The sequence below is a fragment of the Herpailurus yagouaroundi genome, unplaced genomic scaffold (genome assembly GCF_014898765.1).
Source record: "Herpailurus yagouaroundi ecotype Mexico unplaced genomic scaffold, PumYag 140, whole genome shotgun sequence".
Lineage (NCBI taxonomy): Eukaryota > Metazoa > Chordata > Mammalia > Carnivora > Felidae > Herpailurus > Herpailurus yagouaroundi.
This window is the reverse complement of record NW_024412395.1, coordinates 17,298,079-17,312,700: the sequence shown is the minus strand read 5'-3', so window position 1 is coordinate 17,312,700 and position 14,622 is coordinate 17,298,079. Positions and strand designations below refer to the sequence as shown.

The following is a 14,622-nucleotide window of genomic DNA, read 5'->3' as shown; positions in this document are numbered from 1 at the left end:
TCCCATGGGCAATAGCTGAACAACAGAGAAAGCAAAGGAGGACACAACTGCAAGAACAATCAAATACACAAGCAGAGAGGAAGGTTTAACCCTCTCTCAGTTAAGTCAAAGCAGATAGAATATCCATAAGATAGAGATCTTGATAGCAAACCATCTGAATCCTACAGCTATATCTATATATAGGTCCACAGGAAGGTTTAACCCTCTCTCAGTAAGTCAAAGCAGATAGAACATCCATAAGATAGAGATCTTGATAGCAAACCATCTGAATCCTACAGCTATATCTATATATAGGTCCACATGTACATAACACTGTAGAGGACACATTCACTTTAGGCACAGAGGATACAGTTACAAAAATTCACCTTATTTATTATGGCCATAAGGGAAATTTCAAAGGAATGAAATGATTTCAGAGGAAGGAAATCACACAAAGCATGTTTTGGTAATAGAATGTGCTAGAAATCACTAATATAGAGATAACAAGAAATTCTCATACGTTTAGAAATTGAGAAGTTCCTTTAGAAGTAGAATATGAGTCAAGAAATCCCAAAGAAAAAGAACTGTATTTGAACTGAATGATAGGAGCATGATAAAATTGTAATAAAAAAATGTCTCCTGGACTGGAATATCCTGGAATATTGGTGTGAGAAGAATGTCTGGTCCCCAAATCATCTCTAATTGACCTAGACATTTTAACACAACCAGTGGTAGATCTGTCACTTACCTGTGTGACCCTCCTACCTATTGGCATGGGCTGTACATTATGAACCTTATGGGGGTGGCGGGGGGTGGGAGGAAGGCAGGAAATCCAGCTGACTCACAGGGATCTCCTGCGATCTCCAGGAATGAGAGCATTTTAAGAGAAATAGTTCATCAGCTTCTCTCCTGGGGACCCGGGACAACACCCAGACTGTTGGCAGCACCAGGCATGCTGGGAGGGGAGGGCCAAGCAGGTGGGCAGAGGCCAGGGGCCAGGGACCCAGGTGACTAGACAAACCTACTGTGATCATCTCTCCCGGGCTCTGTCCTGGGCTGAGCTTCCTAAATAGTTTCTCTACATGATTGACTCAATGATTCCCCAACTGAAAATCACTGCTCTAAATCCCTCACTTTTATTTTTATGTAAATTTATTATAACAGGAAACACTCTGGCACTGTTAAAATAGCAAAGCAAGGGCTCCAACTTAAATACAAAGAAACCATACAAAACAAGCAAAACCAAAACAAAACAGGAGTGAAAAACCAATAGTGTTACATTCCCTTTAGATCCTGCTGCCTGCCTAAAGAGCCCCAGTATTGGGCTGTCCTGGTTATACAAGGAGAGACCAGCTACAGAAGGGGTGGAGTCCGGCTGGCACAAAAGTGAATGGGATAGAGGCCCTGACTATAAGGGGGCCTAGGGAATTCCATGAAGGGTGGCCAGGGTCACCCTAATTATAACTGGAGCAGGGACCAGGGAAAGAAGAGGCCGTGAACAGAGTCTGGGGGGCCTTGAACAAGTGAGATGATTCATGGAGGTGAGGAAGGGTCTCCAAAGCCAATGTCAGCCTCCCATCTGGGAGCCCTTCGTGGGCCGTGGGGGCAGGGCCAGGAGCCTAGAGTTTGAGATCCAGTGTGCTGCTTACCACCTGTGTGACACTGGGCTGGTTTCCTTCGGTAAACTGGGAGTGTCCATGCCTGTGTCCAGAACTGTGCTGAGGACAAGAGGAAGCTACGTGCTGAGCACTGGTGGATATCAGCGTCATCACCTCCCTGGGGCTTGTGTCTTCCCAGTCTGGTGCCTTAAAAGTTGCACAGCTGTTAAAGGCAACAAAGGTGAAAACCACAGTTCCCTCCAGTTTCAGGTCTGTGCCCAGCCTTTGCCTTTGCAGACATCACCTCTCAGGACCCAGCAGCAGTACTGTGGGACCCAAGGAATTTAACAAAATTCCCCTACCCCTGGACAAGCAGAGCAAGACTAACTCCATTTTGTGCTACACCCACCATCTCATGTACAACCCCCACATGACCTACTTATTGCTTAAGACACTCCCCCACCCTAGTCAAACCACTGAGCACACCCTTACTGGAAACTGGCTCATTTAGGAATGCAGAATCCCTAATCGCCAAAGAATGTAAACCCCGCCTTTTGCTCGCCAAACTTGCGCGCCAATTCTGACCAGAGTGATAGGCTAGTTCAAACAGTTACTATAGGGTAAATTGTAATTTAATTGGCCACCTGCGTGTGGACTGATGTGACTATGCAACTTTCTGTGTGTGTTACAATCTCATTGGCCACTGGCCCCTATAAAACTGCTACGCCTCTTAACCTAGGGGTCCAAGTCCCTGCTCCGCTGTGTTGGGTACACTTGGGCCCAAGCTCAAGCTGGCAAATAAACCCTTGTGCGTTTGCATCGGTATCGGCTCCTTGGTGGTCTCTCGGATTCGAAATCGGGGGCATTACGGTACCATCCCTAACCCCTTGCACAGATGGGGAACCAGGCTCAGAGCCCTCAAGGGGAGGGCTGGACCCAGGCTGAGAAAAGGCTCACTGCTGACTTGGGTCTGGGAGGGGATGTTGGGAGAGTGGGAAGCTGGGGCCTGGAGACTCCAGAAGGAGCAGGGGCCACAAAGATGCTTGGCCCCATAGCCCAGCTTTGCTTCAGGTCAGCCTGTACCGAAGCTGAGGCCAAACCAGGCAGCAAGGTCACAGGCCGGCTTCTGCACCTCAGGCCATTCATCTCTGTGGTGATGATAATGCTGTCATATATTAGTCCTGATGATGCCATCAGTGCTTTATTGTTGCGGGAGAGGGCGCAGCCCACTTTGACTGGAGAGACTCAACTGTCTCCCTCACTTGACCTGGCCCCATGCAACACCCCAACTCTAAGTGGACCCTGTCTCTACCCTGTGCCCCTGTCCCTGTGGCCACCCTATCCTGGCCAGTCTCTGAAATCCAGGCCTGGGCACAACCTCCGTAAGTCACTGACATGGGGCACATGCCCAGCACAGGGTTGGAAACAGGAAAACACCCCCTTCCATGACAACTTAGATGGGACAGGTCATACCAGGGTCTGTGCACCCCTTCTTCTTGTAGTGGCCTCCACTAGAGTGCCAGAGCTGTCCTGGAGTGTGTGTGTGTGTGTGTGTGTGTGTGTGTGTGTGTGTGTAATATGCATCATGTACCTGAGTCGGAGTTCTGTGTCTGTGGGTATATTGACTGTGGACATGAATTTCCAGTTATTTGGTTGTTTTCATGTTTTCTGATGAGGTTTGGGGGTGACAGTGGGGTTCGTGGGGAAAGAATTCTTGAAGTCGTCTTTGGTGCAAAAAGGTGATTTCATTAAAGCACGGGGACAGGACCAGTGGCCCTGGCTGAAGAGCTGCCCAGGCACCATGAGGAGAGAATAGTTATATACTGTGGAGCTGGCAGGGAGGTCAAGTCCAGGTAGTTTCCAATGAGACTTTCATATGCTAAAGAAGACTCCCAGGATACTGGAGGCCTAGCTATTGTCAAACTAGGGTTGTTTGCCCTCTTGCAAAGCATTAGCATTAAGACAGAGGGAGTTCCTGGAGAAATGTTTCACTCTGCTGGCCTCAAATATCTGTCAATGGGCTGCAGGTTATAAGGAAATTTAGTTCTATCTGCCATTTCCTTCTGCCTTAGTTTCCTATGGCATCACTATGGAGGGATGATGCTGGGGCTCTAGGAAACCAAGTCCATAGGTTTCTGGAGATTACTACTGACTTTGCCTTTTTCTCGTGATTTACTAAGATATTTGCAAATAGATGGAGACAAGCCCTGCGGGACTATGATCTCTATCAGGTAACCATTTGTTTTTTTTCCTTTCGCTTTGTTCTTGGGCAGCCAGGAGTGCCCAAGGGATATCACACATATCCCACCTGGGGGAGGGGTCAGGGGTTTGAGGCCTGGCAGCTTGCCTTATGCTCCCTCATCATTTTCCTCCTGTGTTTATCTGTATGCATGTGTTATCTGTGTCTGTGTCTGTGTCTCTGAATGAGCATATATCTGCTGTGCAAATCTCTGTGTCTGTGACTGTATGCATTATCTGTATCTCTCGGGTACGTGTGTCCCTGTGGGAGTATCTGTGTGTATCTGTGTTTCGTGTCTGTGCGTGTAATGGTTGTATGTGTGAATTTGCTGTCACTTTGGGTGTTTCTGATCACAACTGTGTGTGTATGGTTTCTGTGTGTGCCCAGTGTGTGTAGGGTTTCCTTCATGGGAGTGTTGCACATGTCCCTGAATGTATGTATCCCTGAGTGTATGTACCTCTGTATGTGTGTGTGTGTGTGTGTGTGTGTGTGTGTGTGTGTGTGAGAGAGAGAGAGAGAGAGAGAGAGAGAGAGAGAGATCTCGCTCACTCTCCCTCTCTCCTCTCCCTCTCTCTTCCTCTGCTGTGTAGGTCTGTGTGTGAGCCTGTCTATGAGCCCCATACCTGAGTCCCCAGATGAGGCTGTGGGTGGTTCCATGCCTGTGTGTCTCTGTGTTTGTGGTGTCTGTTTCTTCCTCTGCACATGTGTGTCTGTGCAGCTCAGAAGTAAGCAGCTGCAGAGGAGGCCCTTCAAGGGTGACTCCTGGGGTGGATGAGCAAGAGACAATATGTGCTTTCCCCACCCTCAGGCTCAGCTCCCTCTGCCCGTTTTTCTCTCATCCTCTGGTGCCCCCCGCCCCCCACCCCCGGCCTTTGTGGTGCCATCTCAGTCCCTAGGGATGGACAGAGTGAAGGGTTAGCTCAGAATCACAGGCCAGCAGCTGGGAGAGCTGCAGATGGCAGGAGGAGGTGATAAAGTGGGGGTGGAGTGGGGGCTCTGGGCCCCTGGTGAGGCTGAGAATACTATTCCTGGACCCTGGGAAGGGTAAGTGAGTGATGACCCCAAGGGAGGGCTGGGGAAACAGAGCTCCTGGGACCCACGGAAGGAAGGCAGGATTGGGCACCCTGGGAAAGAGCTGGAGGAGTCCTGCAGGACTCGTGAGTCCCCAAGGGGCAGATCCCTCACTCACCTGTGCTGGTACAGGCTGGGGCCGGGAAGCAGCAGCAGCATTCAGAGGCAGCAGAGGCAGCAGATCCATGGGATGGTGGATGGAGCAGTGAGCCATGGTCTTACAAGCAAGTGGGGTCACCACGCTGGGCTGCCCTCGGCCCCTTCTCCCTTCCCCAGACACCTCACTAGCTCTGGCCCTGGCATCACCTCCAGCAGGGCATGGGCAAACCAGGCAGAGATGGACACCTGAGGCCACAGGAGTGTCCCCCTGACCTCTGTGTCCTAGTTGTTGAACGGGCATAAGGAGTCACCCAGGGCCCCTGGAACCAGGAGGGAGAATCTAGCCCTGGAAATTTCTCTTATGGGACTTGGAGAGAATTATGCAAGGACAGCATTTAGTGCCAGTTCATTCACAGGATAAAACCACAACACAGGGTCACCTTGGCTGCTGATGTCAGTGTTCTCTTACCCAGGCCACATTTGAGCACTTACCCAGGGATTTGGAGGAAGGATAGGAACTGATACTAATTTAAAAGAACAAAAATGTTGGAATGTGGGCACTCTTGATGCAGTTACAGATCATTGCCCAACACTCCCTCCTCATCCTCTCCATTGTGGGGAAACTGAGGCAGTCAGGGATTGTCCATGACCACACAGTGGTTTCTGAGTGTTTTGCTGATTACATCTGACCAAACTCCTTTTTCCAAAGTTCACTTCTCTTAGTCTTGCCAGTGATGATTTTGGGCAGCTCTGGGACAAATTCCACCTAGTTGAGGAAGAACCCATCCTTAGTCCTGCTACCATTTCCTACCAATATTCCACACGTCCCTCCTTTGCCCCTGCACAGTCCCCAGACAGGCTGGTACCTTGTGGTAGCCTCACTAGACTCCACCAAACATGCCACGTTGTCCTCCTGGAAAGCTAGACACAGGCCTGTGATGTGCTCTAACTAGTGAAATGTGAGTGGGGGTGAATTGTGCCACCTCAAACACAATACTTGGGAACAACTGTGTCTGGTCACCTCTCTGTCCATCTCTTATGGCACCTGGGAGTTACCTATGATGGGTGCTCTTTTATCCTGGTCTCAGGAGGACCATCGTGGACATGTGGCATGAGCAAGGAAGAGACTTCCCTTATTATAAGCCATTAAGACTTTGAGGCTATTTATTACCCACAATAACATCTAGTCCATACTAACTGGTATGCATCTTGCATTCTCCTCTCTATGAGGCAGTACAGCCTAACACTCAAAGCATGATCTCTGTTGTTAGATACATGTAAGTCTGAGTTCCAGCTCCATCCTTTTATTTTTTTAATTTTTTTATTTTTTAAAATTTACATCCAAATTAGTTAGCGTATAGTGAAACAATGATTTCAGGAGTAGATTCCTTAATTCCCCTTACCCATTTAGCCCATTCCCCCCTCCACAACCCCTCCAGTAACCCTCAGTTTGTTCTCCAGATTTATGAGTCTCCTCGGTTTTGTCCCCCTCCCTGTTTTTATATTATTTTTGTTTCCCTTCCCTTATGTTCATGTTTTGTCCCTTAAAGTCCTCATATGAGGGAAGTCATAGGATTTTTGTCTTTCTCTGACTAATTTCACTTAGCATAATACACCCCGGTTCCATCCACGTAGTTGCAAATGGCAAGATTTCATTCTTTTTGATTGCCGAGTAACACTCCATTGTATATATATACCACATCTTCCTTTTCCATTCATCCATCGATGGACATTTGGCTCCATACTTTGGCTCTTGTTGATAGTGGTGCTATAAACATGGGGGTGCATGTGTCCCTTTGAAACAGCACACCTGTATCCCATGGACAAATGCCTAGTAGTGCAATTGCTGGGTCATAGGGTAGTTCTATTTTTAGTTTTTTGAGGAACCTCCATACTGTTTTCCAGAGTGGCTGCACCAGCTTGCATTCCCATCAACAATGCAAAAGAGATCCTCTTTCTCCGCATCCTCACCAACATCTGTTGTTGCCTGAGTTGTTAATGTTGGCCATTCTGACAGGTGTAAGGTGGTATCTCATTGTGGTTTTGATTTGTGTTTCCCTGATGATGAGTGATGTTGAGGATTTTTTCATGTGTCGGTTGGTCATCTGGATGTCTTCCTTGGAGAAGTGTCTATTCATGTCTTTTGCCCATTTCCTCACTGGATTATTTGTTTTTGGGTGTTGAGTTGGATAAGTTCTTTATAGATTTTGGATACTAACTCTTTATCTGAGATGTCATTTGCAAATATCTTCTCCCATCCTGTCAGTTGTCTTTTAGTTTTGCTGATTGTTTCCTTTGCTGTGCAGAAGCTTTTTATTTTGATGAGGTCCCAGTAGTTCATTTTTGCTTTTATTTCCCTTACCTCCAGAGACATGTTGAGTAAGAAGTTGCTGCAGCCAAGATCAAAGAGGTTTTTGCCTGCTTTCTCCTCAAGGATTTTGATGGCTTCCTGTCTTACACTTAAGTCTTTCATCCACGTTGAGTTTATTTTTGTGTATGGTGTGAGAAAGTGGTCCGGGTTCATTTTTCTGCATGTCGCTGTCCAGTTTTCTCAGCACCACTTGCTGAAAAGACGGTCTTTATTCCATTGGATATTCTTTCCTGCTTTGTCAAAGATTAGTTGGCCATATGTTTGTGAGTCCATTTCTGGGTTCTCTATTCTGTTCCATTGAACTGAGTGTCTGTTCTTGTGCCAATACCATACTGTCTTGATGAATACAGCTTTGTAGTATAGCTTGAAGTCGGGGATTGTGATGCCTCCTGCTTTGGTTTCTTTTTCAAGATCGCTTTGGCTATTTGGGGTTTTTTCTGGTTCCATACAAATTTTAGGATTATTTGTTCTAGCTCTGTGAACAATGCTGGTGTTACTTTGATAGGGATTGCATTGAATATGTAGATTGCTTTGGGTAGTATCGACATTTTAACAGTATTTGTTCTTCCTATCCAGGAGCATGGAATCTTTTTCCATTTTTTTGTGTCTTCTTCAATTTCTTTCATAAGCTTTCTATAGTTTTCAGTGTATAGATTTTTCACCTCTTTGGTTAGATTTATTCCTAGGTATTTTATGGTTTTTGGTGCAACTGTAAATGGGATCGATTCCTTGATTTCTCTATCTGTTGCTTCATTCTTGGTGTATAGGAATGCAACCGATTTCTGTGCATTGATTTTATATCCTGCCACTTTGCTGAATTCATGAATACATTCTAGTAGTTTTGTGGTGGAATCTTTTGGGTTTTCCACATAGAGTATCATGTCATCTGTGAAGAGTGAAAGTTTGACCTCCTCCTGGCTGATTTGGATGCCTTTCATCTCTTTGTGCTGTCTGATTGCAGAGGCTAAGACTTCCAATACTGTGTTGAATAACAGTGGCTAGAGTGGACATCCCTGTCTTGTTCCTGACCTCAGGGGGAAGGCTCTCAGTTTTTCCGAATTGAGGATGATATTAGCGTTGGGTCATTCATATATGGCTTTTATGATCTCGAGGTATGCTCCTTCTATCCCTACTTTCTTGAGGGTTTTTATCAAGAAAGATGCTGTATTTTGTCAATGCTTTCTCTGCATCTATTGAGAGGATCATATGGTTCTTGTCCTTTCTTTTATTGATGTGATGAATCCCATCGTTTTGCGTATATTGAACCAGCCCTGCATCCCAGGTATAAATCCTGCTTGGTTTTGGTGAATAAGTTTTTTGATGTATTGTTGGATCCGGTTGGCTAATATCTTGTTGAGGATTTTTGCATTCATGTTCATCAGGGAAATTGGTCTATAGCTCTCCTTTTTAGTGGGGTCTCTGTCTGGTTTTGGAATCAAGGTAATGCTGGCTTCATAGAAAGAGTTTGGAAGTTTTCCTTCGATTTCTATTTTTTGGAACAGTTTTAAGAGAATAGGTGTTAACTCTTCCTTAAATGTTTGGTAGAATTCACGTGGAAAGCCATCTGGCCCTGGACTCTTGTTTTTTGGCAGATTTTTGATTACTAATTCGATTTCCTTACTGGTTACAGGTCTGTCCAAATTTTCTATTTCTTCCTGTTTCAGTTTTGGTAGTGTATACGTTTTTAGGAATTTGTCCATTTCTTCCAGATTGTCCATTTTATTGGCATATAATTGCTCATAATATTCTCTTATTATTGTTTTTATTTCTGTTTTGTTGGTTGTGATCTCTCCTCTTTCATTCTTGATTTTATTTATTTGGGTCCTTTCCTTTTTCTTTATGATCAAACTGGCCAGTGGTTTATCAATTTTGTTAATTCTTTCAAAGAACCAGCTTCTGGTTTCATTGATCTGTTCTACTGTTTTTTGGGTTTGTTTGTTTGTTTGTTTGTTTTTTGCTTCCAATAGCATTAATTTCTCCTCTAATCTTTATTATTTCCTGTCTTCTGCTGGTTTTGGGTTTTATTTGCTGTTCTTTTTTCCAGCTCCTTAAGGCATAAGGTTAGGTTGTGTATCTGAGACCTTTCTTCCTTCTTTCAGAAGACCTGGATTGCTATATTCTTTCCTCTTATGACCACCTTTGCTGCGTCCCAGAGGTTTTGGGTTGTGGTGTTATCATTTTCATTGACTTCCATATACTTTTTAATTTCCTCTTTAACTGCTTGGTTAGCACATTCATTCTTTAGTAGGATGTTCTTCAGTCTCCAAGTATTTGTTGCCTTTACAATTTTTTCTTGTGGTTGATTTCAAGTTTCATAGTGTTGTGGTCTGAAAATATGCACGGTATTATCTCGATCTTTTTGTACTTACTTAGGGCTGATTTGTGTCTCGGTATGTGATCTATTCTGCAGAATGTTCCATGTGCACTGGAGATAATGTATATTCTGCTGCTTTAGGATAAAATGTTCTGAATGTATCTGTTAAGTCCATCTGGTCCAGTGTGTCATTCAAAGCCATTGTTTCCCTGTTGATTTTTTTATTAGATGATCTGTCCATTGCTGTGAGTGGGGTGTTGACATCTCCTACTATTATGGTATTACTATCGATGAGTTTCTTTATGTTTGTGATTGATTTAAATATTTGGGTGCTGCCACATTTGGTGCATAAATATTTACAACTGTTAGGTCTTCTTGGTGGATAGACCCCTTGATTATGATATAATGCCCTTCTGCATCTCTTGATACAGTCTTTATTTTAAAGTCTAGATTGTCTGATATAAGTATGGCTTCTCCGGCTTTCTTTTGTTGACCATTAGCATGAGAGATGGTTCTCCATCCCCTTATTTTCAATCTGAAGGTGTCTTTAGGTCTAAAGTGGGTCTCTTGTAAACAGCATATAGATGGATCTTGTTTTCTTATCCATTCTGTTACCCTATGTCTTTTCATTGGACCATTGAGTCCATTGACGTTTAGAGTGAATACTGAAAGATATGAATTTATTGCCATTATGATGCTTGTAGAGGTGGAGTTTCTGATGGTGTTCTCTGGTCCTTTCTAATCTTTTACTGCTTTTGGTACACACACACACACACACACACACACACACACACACACATTTCCATCTTTTCTCCCCTCAGAAAGTCCCCCTTAAAATTTCTTGCAGGTTTAGTTTAGTGGTCACAAACTCCTTTAATTTTTGTCTGGGAAACTTTTTATCTCTTCGTCTATTTTGAATGACAGCCTTGCTGGATAAAGAATTCTTGGCTGCATATTTTTCTGATTCAGCACACTGAATATACCCCACCACTCCTTTCTGGCCTGCCAAGTTTCTGTGGATAGGTCTGCTGCAAACCTGTCCTGCCTCCCCTTGTATGTTAAGGACTTTTTTCCCTTGCTGCTTTCATGATTCTCTCCTTTCCTGAGTATTTTGTGAATTTGACTATGATATGCCTTGTTGATGGTAGGCTTTTGTTGAATCTAATTGGGGTCCTCTGTGCTTCCTAGATTTTGATGTCTGTGTCTTTCCCCAGGTTAGGCATGTTTTCCACCTTGATTTGCTCACATAACCCTTCTACCACTATTTCTCTCTCTTCCTCTTCTAGGACCCCTATGATTCTGATGTTGTTCCTTTTTAATGAGTCACTGATTTCTCTAATTCTTAAATCGTGCTCTTTTGCCTTGATCTCCCTCTTTTTTTCTTCTTTGTTATTCTCTATAAGTTTGTCCTCTATATCGCTGATTCTCTGTTCTGCTTCGTCCATCCTTGCCACCACGGCATCCATCCATGATTACAGCTCAGTTATAGCATTTTTAATTTCATTCTCATTATTTTTTACTTCTTTTATCTCTGCAGAATGGAATTCTAACCTATTTTGGACTCCAGATAGTATTCTTATTATTGTGATTCTAAATTCTGGTTCAGACATCTTGCTTGTATCTTTGTTGGTCAAATCCCTGGCCGTCGTTTCTTCCTGCTCTTTCTTTTGGGGTGAATTCCTTCGTTTTGTCATTTTGAAGGGAGAAAAGGAATTAATGAGGTAGAAAAATTGAAATTAAAAAAATTAAAATAAAAAAGCATTAAAATTAAAAATTAAAAACTCACACACACACACACAAAATTGAATAGATGATGCTAGATCCTAGGTGTGTTTTGGTCTGGGTGTTGAAAGTGGTTTGACAGGTTAGAGAAAAAAAGGGGGGGAGAAAAAAAAAGAAATCATTTGAGAATTTGAAAAAATGAATACACTGAAGTCGACCAAAATGAGATGATGGGGATAAAATAGAATTTGAAAAAATATACACAAAAGTAAAGAATATAGTAGAAAAAAATTTAAAGAAAAATATTTGTAATAAAAAATAAAAGTATGATTTTTTTCATTTTCTGTATTTAAGAAAAAAGAAAAGCAATGAAAAAGAGAAAAAAGAACAAAAAAGAAAGAAATCGTTTGAAAATTTGAAAAAAGTGAATACACTGTAGTAGACTAAAATAAAATGATGGAAGCAAAATAGAATTTGAAAAAATTTACATAAAAGCAAAAATAGTAATGAAAATTAAATAAGAATATTTTTAATGGAAATTGAAAGTAAAAATGAAGTTTTTCTCTTTCTGCATTCAAGAAAAAGAAAAGAAACAAAAAAGAGAAAAAAGAAAGAAAAAAAAGGAAATTGCAAATTTGAAAAGGTGAGTACACTGAAGTAGACTAAAATAAAATGATGGAAGCAAAGTAGAATTTGAAAAAAATTACACAAAATAAAAAATATAGTAATAAAAATTAAAGAAAGATATTTTTAATAAAAATTGAAAATAAAAGTGAATTTTTTCTCTTTCTGTTTTCAAGGAAAAGTGTAAAAGAGAAAAAAAATGAAAGAAAATTGAATAGGTGGACCTAACAGATTGAAGTAGGACTGAAATTACTTTGTTAAAGTCAGTCCATGTAGCACTTTATAGTCCCTAAACTAAGCCGATAGTGAAACTTGTGTTCTTGAAGGTCGAAGTTGGCCCAGTTGGGCGGGGCTCAGTGTAACAGCTCTGCTCTCCACTAGATGGCACTGCTAGCCTACTGGGGTGGATTGTTGCGGTGCGCATTGGTGGGAGTGGTGAAAAATGGAGCCACCCAGCCACCCAGTCGGTTCTCCCAGATCAGCAATTGCACACCGGTCCTCTGTCTTCAGCTCTCATCCACTCCCTGCTTTTCCACTCTCCGTGACCAGGCCCCAGGCAGTACCTCTCTCCCAAGTTTTGTCTCAGATGTGGCTGTTTTCCCCAGCCCCTTACTTCTGAAGGACTGTGGCTTTGACCTGCTCCGCCCCTCTGTGGGAGGGTCTCACCGAGCAGTGGCAGAATCAGCAATGGCTGAATATCGGCTGCACCCAGTAAGCTTGCTGGACCCTGCTGTTGCTGGTGCCCCCAGACTGTGGCCAGGTGGCATCCCGCCCCCCAAAAAGATTGCGAGATAGTATAGCCTCAGCGTTTCAGCGACCAGGGAAAATCACAACACACATCTGGCACCAGGCTTCACCCTCAACAACCTTGCCCCAGCACCAGCGAATGTGGCTGCCTTCCGGGGTCTGCTAGGACCAGCAGTGGCACCGCTTTTCCCTGTGTGGCATGAGAACCTCCCAGACCCCACTCTTTTCCTGGGGATTCTCCCCTTCCCACCAGAGCACCGCCAGGTATCGAGCTGCGTAATTGCAGCCTTTGCGCTCCCCTTGTTTACAGTCTTAATGGAATTTAAACCCTCTCCTTTCTCTTTTCTCCCTTTTTAGTTTAGTCCCTGTGGCTGTTTCCAATTTTCCACTTTCTCTCCAGCTCCTTTTGGGGAGGGGTGCTTTCCCCATATTCTCCCCCTCTCCCCAGTCTCCATCCTCTCTCTGCCCACAAAAGTGGTTCCCTACCTTTTGCCGCTTCTCGCTCCCCAAGTTGAGCTCTCCGTGCCATGTACCTGAATTCTGTGGTTCAGGTTGTGCAGATTGTTGTGTTAATCCTCCAATCAGTTTTCTAGGTGTGTAGGATGGTTTAGTGTTGGTCTGGCTGTATTTCATGAACATGAGACACACCTCCATCGTTTTATTAACCCCAACTGCAGGCAATTTACTTGGGAGTCTCTGAGCCTCCATTTTCACTCCATAAAATGGATGGTTACACCATCTTAAGTTTGAAGGGAATTAAATGAAATTATAAAACTTGTAAATCTTTGAGTCCAGAGCCTGGCACCCATAGTGAATGCTCAATAAATGTTAGCTGAATGGCTTTATGTCCTGATTGTAAACATTCAGAAAATGCAGCAACGTATGATTACAAAAGAAGGAAATGTTAAAATTTTGGCATATGTATCCTTTCAAACTGTGTTTCAATGAATAGGATGTTATGTACTTTCATTTACAGCCTGCTGTTTTTCTCTTAGTAAGATATTGCTGTGATATTGATGTTTCAAACTAGAGATCTGCATCATCTTTTTAAATTATAAGAACATCAAATACCATGAATAATTTAATCATTTCTCAACAGCTAGACATTTCCATAGGTTGAACAGGGCACTGAAAACAAATGAAGCAGAATAAAAACTATCATAATGTATTGTATGTTAGAATAAATATTAGTTCATTAGCTTTTATCTGTTATGTATCTATATGTGTACTGTGCTGCAATTTACAATGTATTTCTTAATACAAATAATGTTTTTAAAACATGTGGAAGTTTTGACAATAAATTTCATATATAAATAAAAATAAATAAATAAATAAATAAATAAATAAATAAATAAATAAATACATACATAAAATATGTGGAAGTCATCTGGAATTTCTTTTTCAGTTTTTAAAGATTACAAATAACCTTCTTGGATATTTCTAGGCACTTGTGTGATTTTTTCCTTTTAGGTTGACCTGCCAGCCATGGATTCCTTTTGGTTTTCTGACAAAAGATAAAGATTCCATCTGATTAAGTTGGCTCCCCCAAACCACCAAGTTAAATGCTTTTTCTGTAGAGAAAAATGCTCAATCTGTTGGCTACATAAGCTTTTCCATGGCCACGCTAGGGGATTTGGGGCAGCAGAGCCCCAGGAACCACTGGCGGGGACCAGATCCCATCCATCTGCCCTCAATCACCTTCCTCGGGTACTTACATGGGGCTGTCACTGACTTCACATGCTGCTGCAGCTCCTGGGTGAGCTGGTCCTGGTCATGGGAGAGGAATTCTGGGGTCAGGACAATAAATGCCTTCACCACTCGCAGTGCAGAACCAGAGTGGAGTCTCAGGGTGAGTGGC

General features: G+C 43.1%; 1 long non-coding RNA gene across 1 annotated transcript; it reads right to left on the bottom strand.

Annotated features, from left to right (window-relative positions):
- Positions 1-5,661: 5,661 nt before the first annotated feature.
- Positions 5,662-14,622, bottom strand: LOC121030471 (uncharacterized). Its single transcript, XR_005790234.1, has 2 exons — positions 14,463-14,622; positions 5,662-5,752 (listed from the first exon to the last, which is right to left on the bottom strand). It is a non-coding gene; the product is annotated as an uncharacterized LOC121030471 (long non-coding RNA).